We start from the raw sequence: 19,256 nt of genomic DNA, 5'->3' as shown, positions 1-19,256 counted from the left end.
CGACTGAAAATCAAACCAAAACTGTTGCACAAAAATCGCATAAAAATAAAAGATGTTCCATATTGTGTAAGTAAATAAATTCTTACTCCTACTAGGGCTGGTATCATTAAGAAGCTGCCGATACGATACAGAGGCCACGATATGTTTTTCGATATGGTGCACTATCGATTCAATATGATTCAATATGATATGTTTCAAAAAGATTCAATACGATTCAGTGAAAAACAAAGTCTAAATCATGACTGTGATATTACAAGTCTACGTCCACTAAATTTGTGCAAAGTTAATATTTTATTTATCAAAACTGTGAAAATGTCAACGCAACTGTAGATCTTACACAAAATAATTTGGTAAAATATACCAAAAATTACTCTTGGTGATATATCGATACTGTATTGTCACATTAAATAATACGATATATCGATATTTCAATATTTTTACACACTCCTCTATAATTCTTCAATTCCTCTATAACCGCCTGAAGATGCAGCGTGATTGACAGATGGATTAGCCAATCAGGAACAAGCATCGTCAGACGTATTGAAAAAAAAAAAAATCACAAAGGACTTTTCAGATTTCGGCAGAATCAATGAACAAAGCATTAAACCAGACATGTCAAACTCAGGCCCAGGGGCCAAATTTGGCCTGCGATATAATTATATTTGGCCCGCGAGATCACATCAGATCTGTATTAGAGCTGCCCCGCTGACTACAGATCGACTATAAAGACATTATTTATTTAAAATTATGTTATTATTTTATATGATGTTTGTTCTGGATTCAGTGTTTAAGCAAAACTATTATTAAACATTTATTTTAATAAGAAAAGGTTTAACATTACAGATGTCGAAAGAAGAGAAAACATGCAGATGTTGTTGAAAGTTTTCAATAAATATTTAGTTTGTCCCACGACTTAGTCCCTGTTTTTAATTTTGGCCTCTGTCAATTTGAGTTTGACACCGTTGCATTAAACTATTAATCTATGGTGATATTCTGCTTTTTTGTTTATTGCAGCTCCAGACACTCGTCCTGTTGGTCAGCTCTGTTTGCTCTGAGTGATTGACAGGTGGATTTAACCAATCACAGTAAACCTTCAGAAACATACAGTTATTTTATACAGTTTCTTAAAGGTGCATCATGTAAAAGTTAGAGCTGAGAAAAGCGTTTGACTGACTCTTCACAAGAAAAGCTACATTTGTTCAATTACAGGTGGTTTTATCGCTCAAAAACACCTTGAAAAACAAACATTCTCCACAGATCTGACCTGTAACTTGGTGAAAATATAAAAGTTTTAACACCACACTGCAAAACATGGGGAAAAAAAGCACGGAAAAGTTACACAATGCACCTTTTTTTAACTCTAAAAAAAAAACATGAATTCTGATTAAATCCAAATCGTTTTTTCAGTTTTTTGGCCCATCACCGCCGCTGCTGCCAGATATTAAAAGTGAAAGAACCTGTCTGTGTTCTGTGTGTGAGTCACTGTTGGACACACAACTTTAACACTCCAGAGAGGTACACCAGCTCCAGGTTCGTGTTACAAAGACTCAAAAAAATCCATCCTGTTACTTCAAAATGCTCAAAATCTTCATAATTTCAGCCAAACATAAGTGTGTCAGATAACGGCCGGTCAAATGTCCTTTAAAGGTTGAAGCATTTAAACCATTTCAGTCGGGAAGATATTTGGATTTTTAACGTATCAGCCTTAAATCTCAGCACAATACTGAGTTTTTGTCGATCTGCTGCTTAAAAAACACACACAAAGCTTTTATTTTTACACTTTAATACGGATATATAACCGAGACGACACAGGTTTCTCAAAAAACTTGGGCAGATTTTGATAATTTTCCTCAAATTCTGCTCTTTTTGCCACAACATATCGTCCCTAAAAATATTGGCAAAGCTTATCAGCCATCGGTTTCTCTGGATTCCAAACAATCTATATCACCAACGGCCGTGAAAAAAACATATCAGTTGATTAAAAATACAATTGGTTTAAAACATCTGATGAACACGGCCAAAGAGTCACCACAGAAAAACAAACCAAAAATACAAACTTTGGTTAAATCCGCTGAGAGAAAAGCGCAGGTGAGATTTGTGTTTTCATTTCACAATGTTGATTTCAAGCAGCGTCATCTGAGTTTGTGTTTAAAAATGACACTCAATGAGCCGAAACAAGAGGAGAAACAAGAGAAGGCAAAAGAAAAATAATCGTCTAAATGTTGATTGTCGACGCTGCTCCACTGACGATGAACACGTGTCCCTCTGGTCTCTGTGCACTGAGTCTTTCTCTTATAAACATGAGGTCAGATCCACAGTTTACACTGAGAGCTTCTGTAACGGTCCAGGCTCAGGTCCTGGTCTTCATCACACGAGGTTCAGCGCTCGTGTGTGACAGGAGCCTCGTGTTAGCAGCAGGCTAAAGCTGTAGCTTTGTGTTAGCATCAGGCTGTAGCTCCCTGACTCCCTCCTGACTCTGACTCTGACTCTCCCTCTGCTGCTGCTGCTGCTCGTGGAGATCTTTAAACAGGACGTTACAGACGTTTCCATCCTGAGCTCTGCTCCTCTCACACTGAACTACAGAAACCTGTAGGACCTGCACCTTCAGTTTTCAATATTCATTGGTTTTCATTGGTGAAAAGCGGCCGGTCTGAAGACGACCTCAGCGACCAAGACTTTCTGTTCAACAGAAACGAAGGTTTCATCTCTACAAATATAAATATAAAAACACCAAGAGGAACAGAACATGAGGCTCTGCTCCAGCATCGACTCAGCCACCGGCTCCAGACCATGGAGAGCAGAAGCTGAAGCAGTGGTGGTCTAGAGCGAACACACACTAACACACACACACACACACACACACTACACACACACCACACACACTAACACACACTAACACACACACACACTAACACACAAATGTACACACAACACCCACACACCCACACCACACACACACACACACACACACACACACACACACACACGGAGGTGTGACATCAGGAGCTGTGTGCTGCAGAGCCTCAGCTTCAGCCTCACTCACACTGTGGGCTATTTTTAGACAGGTGCAGGAGGGGGAGGGGCAGATGTGACGAGCGGAAGAGAAGAGGAGAGGACGAGGAATGAGGAGGAATGAGAAGAGGAGCAGAGAGGAGTGAGGAGAGGAGTGAGGAGAGGAGAAGAGGAGTGAGGAGGAGGAGGAGGAGGAGGAGAGGAGCGGGTTTTCCCTCGGCCAAATGTGCTCACGCTGCACTGTCCAAACCAAAGACTGTACGCACACAAACCACTCTACCACACTGTACTACAGGACTACTCTACTGCTGTACTGCTACAGTACAGTACTAATGTACTACTGTACTACACAGAGAACATCACACAGGACCGGGAATTCACCCCAGAACCTTCTGCTTCCTTCTAGCAGCAGGAGCACTATCCACTCTGCCAACACACCAGTCAGATATGAAGACCTGTTCTCAGGTTCACGGCTCCTCGTGTTTGTACAAGAACAAATGAAGTTACACAATGACACTTTGCACAAGACTCAGTGTGTCAATGTGGAACAAATGTACAGAGGAGAAAAGAGAAGAAGAAAGAGGAGAGGAAAGAGAAGAGGAGAGAGGAGGAAAGAGAGGAGCACAAAGGAGCAGTGGAGAAGAGGTGGAGAAGAGGAGGAGCAGAGAAACAGGGAGGGAGGGGGAAGTGCTGTACATTATTCAGGCCCTCCTGCCTGAGGAGACAGACGGGAGCGACAGTGACGGGGGGGTGGGTTGTGGGGGTTGGGGGGCTCCTCCGCTCGGGCGGATGTGGACACAGACTCACGACACACACCTTTGTGAACTCACTGTACGAGCGCCAACCCCCCCCCCCCTCCCCGCAGCGTCCTGGATTAGAACAGTGTCAGAACAGAACAGCCCGACACAGAGCTGACGTGTAAAGGAAGTGATCGCCGCAGAAAGGCCATAAAATCCTCTGGTGCCGCGGACTCGGGCAGGCTTTGATCAGAGCGTCCGAGAGTCTCACGAGGACCGAAGTGACTCGACACACACGGGTCCCGACAAATGCTTCATTTACAACCCCACAGTCTGTAGAATCACCGCACAACTCCAGGTCTACAGTCAATCAGAAAGTAGTGTAAATGGGCCTTTTGAAGCTGCTGTCTTTTGTCGTGTGTGTGTGTGTGTGTGTGTGTGTGTCGGGTCTGTGGAGCTGCGAGCACGTTGAAAATGGGGTATGGCTCCTATAATGCGAGCTGGAGTGTTCCTGGCCGAGCGCTGTGGGGCCGTGGGCTGTAAGTGCAGGGGAAGCCATGCATGGAAAATGTCCATAAAGCTAACCAGGTCACACACACACACACACACACACACACACTTACAACACACACACACACACTCACGACGCACACAATCACACACGCAGGACAAGAGAGCAGACAGACAGTGAGCCCGGCCCGTCTTAAAAGCCTGCTCCAGATGCCGCTCTTCAAGGAACCCTAAGGAGGTCAGAACACACACAGGACGCACACACACAGGACGCAAACACACACACACACACATGACAAAGAGCTGCTTTTGGTAAACACAGCACTACCAAGTCACCCGCCTGCAGTCATGTACCAGACCCTCTGCTCCAGGATCACACACACACACACACACACACACACACACCGTGTAAAGCTGAAGCCAAACTGAAAACATGAACCAAACTCTGCTAAAAATCCTCTTCCTTGGTCCCGGGATCTCACACACACACACAGACACACACAAGTGCACACACACACACAGACACAGGTGCGCACACACACCCATACAAACAAACACACCGCATAACGCTGAAGCTAAACTGAAAACATGAACCAAAGTTTAAACTAAACTAAAAACTAAACTAAAAATCCTCCTCTTAGTCGGTCCCAGGATTACACAGACACACACACACACACACACACACAGACACACACACACACACACACACAGAGTTTGAATCACAGAGTGTGGAGAAGATCCTAGAACATCTCAGTGGGATTAAGTGCAGATTTGAGCAAACACACAGATTCACCTGTGGGGTCAGACAGGGGCAGTGACAGGGGCAGTGACAGGGGCAGTGACAGGGGCAGTGACAGGGGCAGTGACAGGGGCAGTGACAGGGGCAGTGACAGGGACAGTGACAGTGGCAGCGACAGGACAGGTGAAGGCTCGGACACAGGGGGAGGGGCTACAGTGATGGAGGCTTCATGCACCTGAACATTCAAACATGAACACGATGTACATCCCATTTTGCCAGAGTTCACCTGCCACAAAACAACTGAACAAACACCACACACGTGTCAAAAAGGAAACAAAACATTTATTTTAGAATGTTCAGTTAAACTCAGAGGTGGACGTCATGGACCTGTCAACACTTCACACTTAGAGCGACTCACACTAGGATTTTAGAAATGTGCTGTGCTGTGCTCAAGCACAATGTGTAGGGTTCTATGTTCCACACTCACACCTGCACATCTGAACCGGGCCACGGCCTGATGACACGTCGCTGTTTGTTTACATGTGCTCACACTTTAGTGGAGAAAAAAAGTCCAGCGGCAGAAATATCAAATAGTGAGGCTGACGTGTGTCCTTTTATGATATTCGCTCCTCCGTGAGTTTATGGAGATGAAACAGTGTGGAGCAGCTAAACTTCTGTCACAGTCCTTATTGAAGGTGAGCGCGGGTTTGTGTTTTGGAGCAGATTTTCTTCAGTTTTCCTTGTATTAGTAACATCAGCACACCTGACAGGGCTTGTTGAGCATGGTTCAATTGCACTCACCCTGGACAAACGTACGGCGCTTTAGAGGCGACCTGTGCTTGGGCACAGATCTAAAGTCCTTAGAGTGAGTGCACCCTAAGGCTCAAACCCATTTTATGGTCGTGTGCCAAATCGTCTGCATCACAAGGCAGAGAGTCTGCGTCGCCGCACCTCCAAAATGTTCTAACTGCGCATCGAACCAACACAGAGAGTAAGAGCTGTGATTGGTCCTCTCTACACACATTTCCAGTAATCTGATTTCCAGCTTCATTTTGTAAACACAAACGGTATTTTTAAATCCTCGCCTCCTAGTGTTGTGGCGGTGAATTACTTCGTGGCACATACACCTCGACGCAGACGCATGAATCAAAAATGACAGCGACAAGGCAACTTTACTAATCCACAAGGGAAATGATTTAGACACAGATCCTCACTCATCACAATATATTATAATAACAAAGAGTAAAAAATATAAATGGTGATAATAAATTATAAATAAGACCATAAAGACGTGTGGTCTGATCTGACACTGGGCACATCTAATCTCCTGGGGTCACATGGGGGTGATTGACAGACAGATAAACCAATCAGAGAAGCCCATGGTCTGTACAAAACAAACACGACGGATTAGGACTGAAAAGAAAAACAACACACACAGGACTGAGAAACATGGAGGAGTTCAGCAGTGACGAACTAAACTGTCCATCTGAGGCGAGGGGAACTTTGATTTTGTTCTAAATAAAACAGACGACCAACCAGCTCCTCCCGTCACTGAAATAAACACACATGATTGGACGATGTGGGTTTCACACAGAACCTACAGAACAGACAGAACCTATTCAACCCACAGTACCTACAGATCAAACCCACAGAACCGACATAATAGCAAGATGATCTACAAAACCTACATCTCCACCTCCACCACAGGGCAGATCAGGTCTGTGCGACTGTGTGTCGTGCGACTGTGTGCATTTGTGTGCGTGTGTGCCTCTGTGTGCGTCTGTGAGCCTCTGTGAGCCTCTGTGTGAGCGTCTGTGAGCCTCTGTGTGCGTCTGTGAGCCTCTGTGTGCGTCTGTGAGCCTCTGTGTGCGTCTGTGAGCCTCTGTGTGCGTCTGTGAGCCTCTGTGTGAGTCTGTGAGCCTCTGTGTGCGTCTGTGAGCCTCTGTGTGCGTCTGTGAGCCCCTGTGTGAGCATCTGTGAGCCTCTGTGTGTGCGTCTGTGAGCCTCTGTGTGTGCGTCTGTGAGCCTCTGTGTGTGCGTCTGTGAGCCTCTGTGATCTGTGTGCGTCTGTGAGCCTCTGTGTGCCTCTGTGAGCCTCTGTGTGCCTCTGTGTGAGCCTCTGTGTGTCTGTGAGCCTCTGTGAGCCTCGTGTGTGTGCGTCTGTGAGCCTCTGTGTGAGCCTCTGTGTGAGCGTCTGTGTGAGCGTCTGTGTCGTGTGAGCCTGTGTGTGTTGCCTCTGTGTGTGCGTCTGTGAGCTGTGTGTGAGCCTCTGTGTGCGTCGTCTGTGTGTGTGTGCCTCTGTGTGTGTGCGCTGTGTGTGCTCTGTGAGCCTCTGTGCGTGTGCGCCTCTGTGTGTTTCCTCCGTGTGTTCGCCTCCGTGTGCGTGTCGTGTGCGCATGCCTCTGTGTGTGCGCATGCCTCTGTGTGTGCGCATGCCTCTGTGTGTGCGCATGCCTCTGTGTGTGCGCATGCCTCTGTGTGTGCGTATGCCTCCGTGTGTGTTCGCCTCCGTGTGTGTTGCCTCCGTGTGTGTATGCCTCTGTGTGTTCGCCTCTGTGTGTGCGCGCCTCTGTGTGTGCGCGCCTCTGTGTGTGCGCGCCTCTGTGTGTGTGCGCGCCTCTGTGTGTGCGCCTCTGTGTGTGCGCGCCTCTGTGTGTGCGCGCCTCTGTGTGTGTGTTCGCGCCTCTGTGTGTGTATGCGCCTCTGTGTGTGTGTATGCCTCTGTGTGTGTATGCCTCTGTGTGTGTGCGCCTCTGTGTGCGTGCGCCTCTGTGTGAGTCTCTGTGCCTCTGTGTGTGTCTGTGAGCCTCTGTGTGAGCCTCTGTGATGCCTCTGTGTGTGTCTGTGCGCCTCTGTGTGTGTATGCCTCTGTGTTGCCTCTGTGTGCCTCTGTGTGTTCGCCTCTGTGTGCTGTGTATGCCTCTGTGTGTGTATGCCTCTGTGTGTGTATGCCTCTGTGTGTGTATGCCCTCTGTGTGTGTATGCCTCTGTGTGTGTATGCCTCTGTGTGTGTGTGCGCCTCTGTGTGTGTGTGCGCCTCTGTGTGTGTGCGCCTCTGTGTGTGTGTATGCGCCTCTGTGTGTGTATGTGTGTGTATGCCTCTGTGTGTGTGCCTCTGTGTGTGTATGCCTCTGTGTGTGTATGCCTCTGTGTGTGTGCATGCCTCTGTGTGTACGCCTGTGTGTGTATGCCTCTGTGTGTGTATGCCTCTGTGTGTGTATGCCTCTGTGTGTGTATGCCTCTGTGTGTGTGTGCGCCTCTGTGTGTGTGCGCCTCTGTGTGTGTATGCCTCTGTGTGTTCCTCATTGTGCGTCTGTGAGCTCAGAGTCAAACGAATTCTTCACCGTTTCCTGTGTGGGAGAGTTAACAGGCCCACACCCTGCCAGCCCAGCTCCTGTTATTTCTGTCAACTCACAAAATACAGTTTGACTGACATGATGAAAAAAAAAAGTGTGTTTTAAAACTTTTTCAGACCCAAATTTCAAAACCGTAACAAAAATAAACTGTAATTTCAACACAATAAAAAGCCACAGTGCACGTTCTCTGGAGGAAGTTGCCTCCTAGTCTCATATAAATTTAATTGCTTTCCCTAAAAAAATAAAAAATAAAATGTTTTGCGGTTGTTTCCTCATTACAAACATGTTTAAACACACAAACTCTTCAGATTCAGGCTGAATTTAGGCTGGAATTTCCAATCTCTCCTGAAAAAAGGTATGCCTTAACTCAAAACATTACCACTACATGACATCACAAGGTGGATCAGAGCATTTTGAGCTTTGAAGATGCGGACAATAATAATAAAGAGTTACTCAAACATGTTTAAATGAAACAAAACACAATTCCTGATATGTTTTTGAGGAGAAAACTGCATTAAAACATGACTTAACGCACACAAGAGTAAATTTTTTGCATAATATAGGACCTTTTTTGGACGTTTCGGTATCAACTGCACAAATGAGTGTTCAGTTTCAGTATTAGTTATTGTATTCGTTAGTATTTAGTTTTGACGGCTCTAGGATTGGTGATTACAGATAAAAACGCACAAAGGTGTTTCCCATAAATGCAAACTTCTTTATTAAACAGGAAGATGTTTACTGGGCTAAACCCGACCTGTGCGCCCGCGTCGTGTGTGTGTTTTGATTCGGTCGAGTGCCTCACCTTTGGCTTCCTCCCAAACCACACCACAGCCCTGCACTTGTGCTGGTAAACACACAGGAGGCTGAAGAACGACAGTAAAAAGCCTCGCCGCCGCAGAATCGCTGTTCACAGATTCAACAAAGACGAGACGAGGGCCGAGTTCTTGGTTCAGCCGACACCGAGGGCCGAGCTCCTCACAGGCTCCAGAAGAAGAAGAAGAAACGCCGCCTGAGGTCTCATAACCCACTTCTCTGAATGAAACTAGAACAATGGAGGACGGGACCAGCTCTGTTCAATCTGCCCGTCCAGAAGTCACTCACTGAGCAAACGCGAGAAGCTCCAACTCACTCCACAAGACACAAGAGACAAACACCATTATTCAAACGATTTTTTTGCATATTGAGCATTTCTCGCACTTTGCTGTTGATAATTTACGCAAAACTTTCAAACTGAGGCCACAAATATGAACCTTAGAGCAGTTTTGCGATAAAATAAACTTTGAACATAAAATAACGCAGAGAAAAATCGAAACAAATGTTTTTGCACAAACTTAAGACAATGTGTTTTAAAGGGATCCAAGATAGAGAGATTTTTGCATAAGGAAGTGGACAGAAGGTGGCGCTGTGGGCAGAATGTGACAGTTTGATCTGGAGAGAGTCGCTGTAAAAATGTGGAAGTTCTGAGCTTTCCCGTACTGAGAATGAGACAGACCTGTAGCCCTCACGTTCTCCTCGGGGTCACATTGACCCAAAGACATTTTTTTCCCTTCCCGCTCCCGTGGGGCGTGAGGGTTTTTTAAGTGTCTGTATCTGCAGGTTTAACCTCTAGAGACAAAGGTTCAGAGGTGATTTCAGAACCATTTTTACTACTGTGGCAAAAGGAGAAATTCAATTTGTCAACTGGACAAAAGTTTACTTGGTGGAATATGTTTCTCAGTTCATCCAAGCTGCTTGTTCAGTTCTGGTCAGACGCTGGTGGACACTTCCTTATATCTGTCTGCAGGGAGGAGCTAACTACACTGAAACTACTCTGAAACTAACACACACACTTGTTTACAGTTTCTGTTTGTAGCTCAGCCTGTTCAACTTGGAGAGTGTGGGGTCATATATTTTAGTTTTAGTTTTATTTATTTAAAAGGGACAATGCGTATTAATGAACATATACTTGTAAATACGCCAGAATTAGCCCAAAAGCTGCTTTTCATCTGTAGTTCCTGGCAGGTCAGAGAGACAGAGACATAAGAACATAAAACAAGTCACACCATAGACAAACATTACCATGTTTGTCTATGAACTGTTATTAGCATAAACATTCAGGGCCATAATGGGAGTTTTCACACCTCTGGACTTGACCTGGCTACACCTATGGTTTTCTTTGTTTTGTTTTAGGTTTGCGGATGGAGTTGTAAATCGGAGACAGATGACGTCTGAGGGCTCCATTTCTGTTTAAGGAAGAATTGTCTTTCTTCACAAAAATTGCCTCTTTAACTCTCCACTCAAACCAATTCACTCGCACTCAATAGGCCGAGCAAACAAACAGAAACTGTAGTCAAGTGTGTGTGTTAGTTTCAGAGTAGTTTCAGTGTAGTTAGGTCCTCCCTGCAGACAGATATAAATGTCCACCAGCGTCGGACCAGAACTGAAGAAGTAACTTGGATGAGCTGAGAAACGTATTCGACTTAAATAAATGAATTTCTCCTTTCGCTGTAGATTCTACCTGACGACTGAGGGATTTCACACTCAATTTTAAAACTTTAAAAGCACAAACTTCTTCCTTTTAAGCAGCAGGTGAGGTCAGGACTGTCTCAGAAAAAAACAACACCACTGATTCCAGTTTGTGGTTCATCTGATGCACCAATGATCTAATGAGAATATTTACAGGCCCATGATGAACCAGAAGTGTCACTATAATGAACTCACTTGTCTTCATACAAACATGTTACATACACTAAGCACAGTTACGTCACACAGATGAGTACAACAACATAATCCACAACACGAACAGGACAAGAGACGTGGGAAAGATGGACCTCGAGTTAGAACTGACGGGACTGAGGCAACTGTGAGTTTACTTTTTATTTCTGTGGAGGTTTAACCAAACGGGTGTGTGTCACAGACTGAAGAGAGTTCTACACATGCTCAGTCTGGGACGGCTCTCGGTGAAAGAGAACGGAAAACGTGAAGTGCCAAGATGAAAACTTAAATCTGACTGGTCGAAGCGTCACAACAGCGAACAAAAAAAATCAAACTCGAGTTAAATCCAGTTGAGAGAAAAGCTCAAAGTAGTACAAAAAGCTCTTTCCTCTGCACGATTTCACAAACTAAATATTCCTGAAGTTGTGACGCTAAAATAGACTAAAGTCTGTCGGCATCGGCATCTTTGTTTTGGTCCCAAACCTGAGTGCTGCGATGTGATTGATTGCTCGGGTTTCTCGCGAGTTTGTGACTCAAATAGGCAAAGGTTTGGTATTAACTTAACTCATTTAGATCAATGTGTTCCCTTTTACTGGTTTAAAAATGCTTTATTCACAGAAATCAGTGTATTATTTTATGTATTATTATTTTATTTTATGTATTATTTTTATTTATTTTTTTATGTATTGTTTTTATTTTATTTTTTATGTATTATTTTTATTTTATTTTTAATGTATTTTTATTTATATATTATTATTATTATATATATTAATTTATGTATTTTATTTTATAATAATTTTAGATTTTATTTTTATAATTATTTTATATGTATTATTTCATGTATTATTTTATTTTAATTATTGCTAAAAACATAACGTATAAATTTCACATTTCAAGTTTTTGCCGCTCTGAGTCTCCCCTTGTCTTTGCTCCTTGCACTTAGTCACTCCCCCTTCAGAGCGCCATCACAAAGCATCCGTCTAAAGAAACTCCTGCACGTGGCATCAGGTTTGTCAAGTTGTTGTACAGTTTCGTATCATGTTGTTGTATATTTTGTATATATATAAACTTGTTTATGCAGAACATTTGACATATTCACTGTTTATGAGGCGTGTAACGGTTCATGTAAACTGTTTCGGTACAGGGCGTTTGGTTCGGCGCAGGGCTGTGCTCGAGTGAATTCATGCAGTTACTGTGTGTGTGTGTGTGTTTACATTCCTCCACTTCCTGTGCAGCTAAACGGAGGCTCGGCTCTTGAATATTCATGAGGAACCGTGATTGGGGTGAAGGCGTTTCCCGTAGTGATGTTACGAGATGTGCCGAGGCTTCAAAGCGTGTGCAGAGTAACGCAGGAAGTCTTTGGTGAAGTGTATCGAGGTTTGTATCGGTGACGTTTGAAGCCTCGTGGGACCGAACGAACCACGTGACTGCTTCAGGAAGTAGTTCGCGGATTTGGTGCGATTCGAAACATAAGGGCCAAAGAAATGCAACGGATTCCCCCAGAACATTTTGTGGTTTTGGGTTATTGTGAGTTTGGTACATTCTATTTGAGATCTTTTTTTTTTTATTTTTTTCTTTTTTTTTTGTGACGGAGCAGCAAGTGGCTTTTCTCTGCACGCCTGCATCATCTGTGCGCTGTGAAAGGTTTTTTTCAAAAGCAGGGGCAATTCTCTGTAAAAAAGAAACCATCCAAGTCCAAATACTGTGGAGAAATTTATATTTTTTAAATAAAATGACTGTATTTTCCCATCCTTATTGTCGCATAAGCACAGCCATAAAGTAGTAACACAAGCACAGTCACATTACATCCTGATCTCCAATTTGTTCCTACTTTTTCTTTTAACCCGACCGTTAGATCATAAACACAGACTCCCATGTTCATAAATCACAAACAGTCAAACATTTAATCATTCGTTTTTTCAATATAAATGTTTCCATCAGAACCACGATGATCATGTTGGTTGTTCTATTTTCACTCTGCCTGTTAGACATTTTTTTGGGTTCTTGATGGCGCAGTGGAGCAAATGAAGCACCTTGAAGCATCGGCTCAAGAGTCGAGCAAATGGACGGAACGCTTCAGTGCTTCACGGGGCTTCATCTCCACGTCACTAGTTTCCCGCGGCGCTTTATAGTTAGAGCGACCACCTTCACAACATCTGTTTCTCCCTGCCTCGACTACGTCCCTCCAGACCACGTGAACCCTCGCAAAACTACGATCATCATCATTTTCTGGCCAAAAATATGAAGACTGAGTAAAACAGGGTATTCCCGGGTTTGACTACCCCAAATTAAAGACTTTAAGACCTTTTAAAGACCACTTAAATGAAAATTAAAACCAACGTCACACCCAATATGTGGGCGAAAAACACCAGGTCTAATTCTAATAATGACCAAACAACTACTGAACTATATTTAGAATCTAAGGCTACGCTTATATGATGAGGGTCCTAACAAGACACAAAAGTGGTGCAGCATCTTCACTTTTTATCCTGCGTTTAGACGAGTGTTTTCGGGAGGAAATCTGTGTGCATACGGTGACGCAAAAGTGTGTAGAATTGGATTGTGTTTGCATGTCAGGCGGCTCGGTGGTGACGCTCGGTGGTGACGTATGTGACGTGAACTCGTACACAACGTGAGCAGAACTGACCAGAGTTTTGCGTCTTGGGCAGTGTAGACGGAACTGATTGTTTACCGTATTTTTCGGGCTATTAGAAGCGCTCTTAAGCCTCCAACCAGATAAAAAATGACTGCGCCCTATACACAAATCCACTTAGGTGTCCCAGCACGACTTCAGTAAACTACAAAGCCGCACCACCCGCAGAACACACAAACACACACGGAGCAGACAGCGACCGCACGGCGAAACACACTCACAGACACACTCATCACTCCACGCCGACGAGGAACGGAACGGAGGAACGAACCGAAAAAGCGAGTGCGATGTGCCGCTTCTAGACACGACTGAACAACTGAGTCACTGCGAACACGCCGACAATCCGTTGGTCCCAGACACACCCTCCCTACACGCCACAACTGAACAAAGCCCAGAGTCACCGTGAACGAACAAACAAACAAAACCACTCACCATCACACTGTTGGGTTTCCTTTAAAGTCCCACGCGGTTTATTTGTGAAAAAAGTAAAAAAATAGACCATTTAATGACAGGGCGCCTTAATCCGCACCTAATAATGTGGAAAATACGGTACTCATTGCTGCCGGCGCTAAAAGACAAAGTTTGCACAGACTCCAAATTCAATGTTCATTCTCATTATGTTATTTCACGTTGTTGTATTTTTTTGTCTCCCACCGTTTAACATCACACTGCAGCCTGGTTGAGAAAACAAAAAAATAGCCTAATGAAATATAAGACCTTTGTGGAAAAAAATAAGACTTGGACAACATAATTTAAGACTTTTTAAGGCCTTCTTCACGGCTGCCCTGTAAAAGTTCATGCTGGAACGGTTAGTGCTGCTCTTTACTTTCTGAAAAGTTTTGTTTACAAGGAATACATTTTTTAAATATTATTTCCTACGTTTCCTGCTTATTTGAGAATATTTTTATTTAACTTATTAGTTTTCCCAAGCAGCACTTTGTATTTATTTTATTTTCCTGTTTGTATAAAGTTAAAACTAATTGTTGGTTTAATAAACACTAGGGGTGTAACAATATCAAAGTCTCACAATACGATATTGTCAGAGTATGAACCTCACGGTACGATATTTATTTTCGATATTGTGGGAAAGTTCACGATATGATGGGGAGGCTCACGATTAGGGATGTAACGATATCCAAATCTCTCTGTACGATATTTTCACAATATACATCTCACGATATTTATTATGATATTTTGTGGAAGCTGCGAACAAAACTGAATAATATGTGACTTTTTCCTCTTAAAAAGCCTTGACGAGACTTAATCCAAAGAACTAAGACTTAAAAGTGTTACAACTGTTATTTCTTCTTGTAGTGTACACCGAAATGGAGCAAAGGATCATGGTCTATGTAGTTCCTATATTTTTTTTAAGCTTTTGCTGCACCTGAACTCTTCATATAAGCAAAGAGTCTTGTAATTTGATATATTGTGATTGTTACATCCCTTATAAACACACAAATAAACAACAAGCAAACAGTTTTACATTTTGTTCTCATTCTGTATCGAAAATGAACCGAACCGTGACTTCAAAACCGAGACATGTACCGAGCCGTGACTTTAGTGTTACACCCTTAAGTGTTTACATGATTTTTATAGTTTCCACTGGTTTATTCCACACTGACTTTACAGAAGCAGTAGTTTAGAAGTGTTTTTGGTTCTTAAAAATAGTCCTGTATCGCAGAATATCTCATGCGCACTTTACTGATTTTCACGTGTATCGTCGTATCGTGATAGTATCGTATCGTGAGCGAGTAGTACAAGGAAGATTCTGGTCGTAGTAGAGTCTTGAGTCCACCTAAATCCTTCTAAGATCCAGCGAGCTCGAAGAAGATTCACGACGACCAACTTTACCAAAACAAACGCACGGCTCTCCCCATTTCCCCATCCGCCCTGCGCCGCCACCACTTCCTCCTGCTGCTCGTTTGTGTGCTCAGAGTGAGTCCGAAACGCTAAAAAAAACCACACCGTGCATACGTGGATTACCTGAGCCGGAGCGTTTATACACCAGGGCACGAAACCCGCCGTGTGCCATGCAAATGTGCGGCTCTGGAGCGACGGGACGATGCAAAGTTTGGGCGCCGGGGCTGAACGGAGCAGCGGGCAGCGGGCGAGCACTTTGCCTATTCAAACGAGCAGCGAGCCCTGGACCGTCGCCACCTCAGACACCGGGCAACAGAGAAACTATAAAACTGAAGCTACTTTATGATACTGATGTAATAAAAAATAATGCAGGATCATCACAGAGAATCAGTTTTAAATAGACAGAGTCACTAAAAGGCCTGAGCAGAATGTGCCAATAATTATCCACAGAAGTGAATTATTCAACATTTTACAACCTAAATGTGATTTTACTACAACAAAAACACAACAAATCCCCAAAACTTTCACAAAGACACTGTACAAGTGATGAACACTGAACCCAAAATACTGCCCCAGGTTTCATTTAATTGTCTGTTGTCCAACTCCTGTCCACAGTCTGGGGTCGAGGTGTGTGTGTGTGTGTTGTGTGTGTGTGTGTGTTGTGTGTGTCTGTGTGTGTGTGTGTTGTGTCACCTCCCCTCACATCTGTACGTGTGAAAATGACCATATCAGTCACCAAATCCTGTAATCCCAGAGGGCCATCCACAGGCCGGATTAAAAAGTTAATACTATTATCCAACATTTATCACAGCAGATTAAAAATAACTCATACAACTGACAACAGAGGCTTTATTTAGAGCACAGCCCGTCACACACATGTGGAGCCGCGCGTTAACGCGACTGGGACGAGAATCTGAGACACAAACCGGAGTTTAACCACACGGACAATGTTTGCGGGAATCGGACCTCCCCTCCCCACCCCCGGACCTCCCCGCACAGCCCCGCACGCACAGCCCCGCACAGCCCCGCACAGCCCCGCTCCTCCCCGGACAGTTTGTGTAATGAAACGGCTCAGCGGCTCCCGGGAGAGCCGGGCCGTGTCTGGGCCTCTCCGTAACTACAGTCACACCGGTTTATTTAAGCGGCTCCGGTCACAGAGGAGCAGCAGCAGCGGCTCCTCCGCGGCTCCGCATCTGTCTCCCGCACAGAGGAAAAGCCTCACACAGAAGCTTCAAACGCCATCTTGTTCTGTGCAGCTGCTACGGCCCCGGATACAGGAACTCATTCATTCATGGAGCCGCGGCTCAATCACTCCGCGGCTCTAATCACGAATTAAAAATAAGAGTTTACAGAGCGACATTACTCCACCCCCACACCGCCTCCTGCCCCGGCTCTGCCCGCTCTGTCCCGGGTCGGAGCGGCTCTGGAGCGGACACACGCGCTGCTCACACGCGCTGGAGCTCGGGCCGTGGCCAAGCCCACTGCACACAGCCCACTGCACACAGCCCACTGCACACAGCCCACTGCACACAGCCCACTGCACACAGCCCACTGCACACACACCCACTGCACACAGCCCACTGCACACACACCACACTGCACACAGCCCACTGCACACACACCACACTGCACACACACCACACACCCACTGCACACACACACAGCTCACTGCACACACACCAGCCCCGGCAAACAGCCCCCTCCGGACTAAACTCTACTGTGAACCCCGGGTCTGTGCGGGTTTGTACCGCGGCTGCAGAGCGCACGAGAGCACGAGAGCCCTGTGTGCCCGGATGCGCGCGTGGCCGCGAGCCCAGCCCCGGTGCACATAACCAGATAAACCCAAATCCCATTACCGAGGCCCGGACACTTAAACTCAGACTGCACCGGCCCCGAGCTCCGGCTCTGACCACACTGCACCGGCCTGACCCGAGGCACCGCGCTGACCCGGGTCAGACTCGGTGGGTCCGGACCCTCCGTGCACAGAGAGCAGCAGCAGCAGCAGGAGGAGGATGCTGCTCTGCTCGGCTGTTGCTGCTGTTGCTGCTGCGGTCTGCGCTTCATCAAACTCTTGTTTTTTTACAGCTGCTGCGCACGTGACGGGCTCTGAAAGCGCACGGGCGCTTCCGTCTCGTGCGTCCATTTGCATCACAGACTCTGGCCTTTATCTGTGTCCCTGAGCCGCGGCCCGGGGCCTCAGGTGAGTCTGCGGCCAAACAAGGCCTCAGAGCGGGGCGCTGCTGACCCACTGACCCCCGACCCGCTCCACAGAACCCCGAACACCAGAGTCAGGTCCCCCCCGAACCCTGCGCACGTCCGCCCGGTCCCGCCGCCGCTACGGCCGCTGTCCGTGCGCTCGGCTCCTCCGGGGCCGGTGGAGTTTATCACGGAGCTCACGGGCTCTAGGGCCACGTCGTCAGTTGCATTAATCATTGTTTTGTGCTAAAGTCGCACGGGGGGACACGGGGGGACAAACATAGACACGGGGGACCCGGAGCCAGCGGGGCCACAGCGGAGTGTGTCCGGACAGGGGCCTGTGAGCGCCGCCTCTGCCGGAGTTACACCCAGACATTAGGCCTCGTCCAGGCCGGAACATGAACACAAATGATTTTATAAACGCTGCGCTCGCTTTTTATCAGTGAAACAGACACAAACAGAAGAGTTTGTGCCCAGACCCCCGCGCCCGCCCGCTCCCCGGGACACGGAGCTCTGCTGAAGCTAACGGCGGCTAAAGATCCAGGTTTAACCCTTTGGTTGTTCTGCTCCACAAACACTGAAGTTTGGCCTTACCCGCGTTCAGTCGGTGGCCTCCGTGCTTCTCTCACATTGACTGTGCGCGGGGTCCGATCGCCTCGTCTCCGTCTGGGGGCTCAGATTTGGTGAATTTTGTCCGACCCGAGGAGCGGCAACTCCCCGCACCCAGTTTTTGACCCGCCGAGGGGGGGAGACACACCGGCTCAGAGACTGGGCGCTGTCCTCCACAAACACACGCCGGAGTCCCGTGCAAACGCTCAGACGGAGAAAAACACTAAATCCGACAAAAGTCTAAATCCCTTTGGGTCGTTCCCACCGTCGCGAGCCGTCCCCCGGTGCGGTCCTTCTGTCCGGTCCTTGTGTCCAGCTCAGCGGCGTCTTCCTGCGGCCATCGAGCCTCAGCGGAGGAACAGCGGAGATGGGCGCGGTGCGGGGGCGCCAGATCTCACGAGAGAAGCACGTAAACAAGCACGCAAACAGGCCCCGCGAACAGCCACCCGGAGCCACCCCCGTGAACACGAGCCCCAAATAAAACCAAAACCCTCAACATTACAAACTGTGTTTTTATATTTCAGTCAGTTTTGTGACGTTCGTCTGTGTCACCAGAAGTATTTGTGGGCAATATTTGTATTCGAGCTGGACTTTTTAGTAGTGACTAGATTTTCAAAATAAAAAAACTGGGGCATCCCTGGTTTGTGGTTAGTAATAATAAAACTGTGAAACGAGTGAGTAATTAAGCAAAACTGTTCTTCACTCAGCACGAATGTGAGTCAGTAGAGTCACATTTTCTTTGTGTTTTTGTCATTTTTAAGCAGATTTTCTATATTTTACCCAAACAAATGTCAATTTAAGCCTCTCTTTAGTGTTAGAAGGGATCAAATTGGTCAAAAATAAGAACAACCGGGATATTTCATGAATAAAATTGAGACAAATCAGTGGTT

General features: G+C 46.0%; 1 protein-coding gene across 1 annotated transcript in view; it reads right to left on the bottom strand.

Annotated features, from left to right (window-relative positions):
- gnb1a (guanine nucleotide binding protein (G protein), beta polypeptide 1a) overlaps nucleotides 1–18,807 on the bottom strand; it is a 54,002-nt gene extending 35,195 nt beyond the window's left edge. Inside the window, exon 1 of the mRNA XM_055165697.1 lies at nucleotides 18,352–18,807. The gene's annotated coding sequence lies outside the window, so the exon portion shown is untranslated. The remainder of the gene's footprint in view (nucleotides 1–18,351) is intronic.
- Between the last annotated feature and the right edge of the window lie 449 nt (nucleotides 18,808–19,256).

Source organism: Boleophthalmus pectinirostris, unplaced genomic scaffold (assembly GCF_026225935.1).
Source record: "Boleophthalmus pectinirostris isolate CB_2022bp ecotype Guang Dong unplaced genomic scaffold, ASM2622593v1 HiC_scaffold_8, whole genome shotgun sequence".
Lineage (NCBI taxonomy): Eukaryota > Metazoa > Chordata > Actinopteri > Gobiiformes > Gobiidae > Boleophthalmus > Boleophthalmus pectinirostris.
Note: the sequence above shows the minus strand (reverse complement) of the source record. Positions and strands in the feature narration are given on the sequence as shown.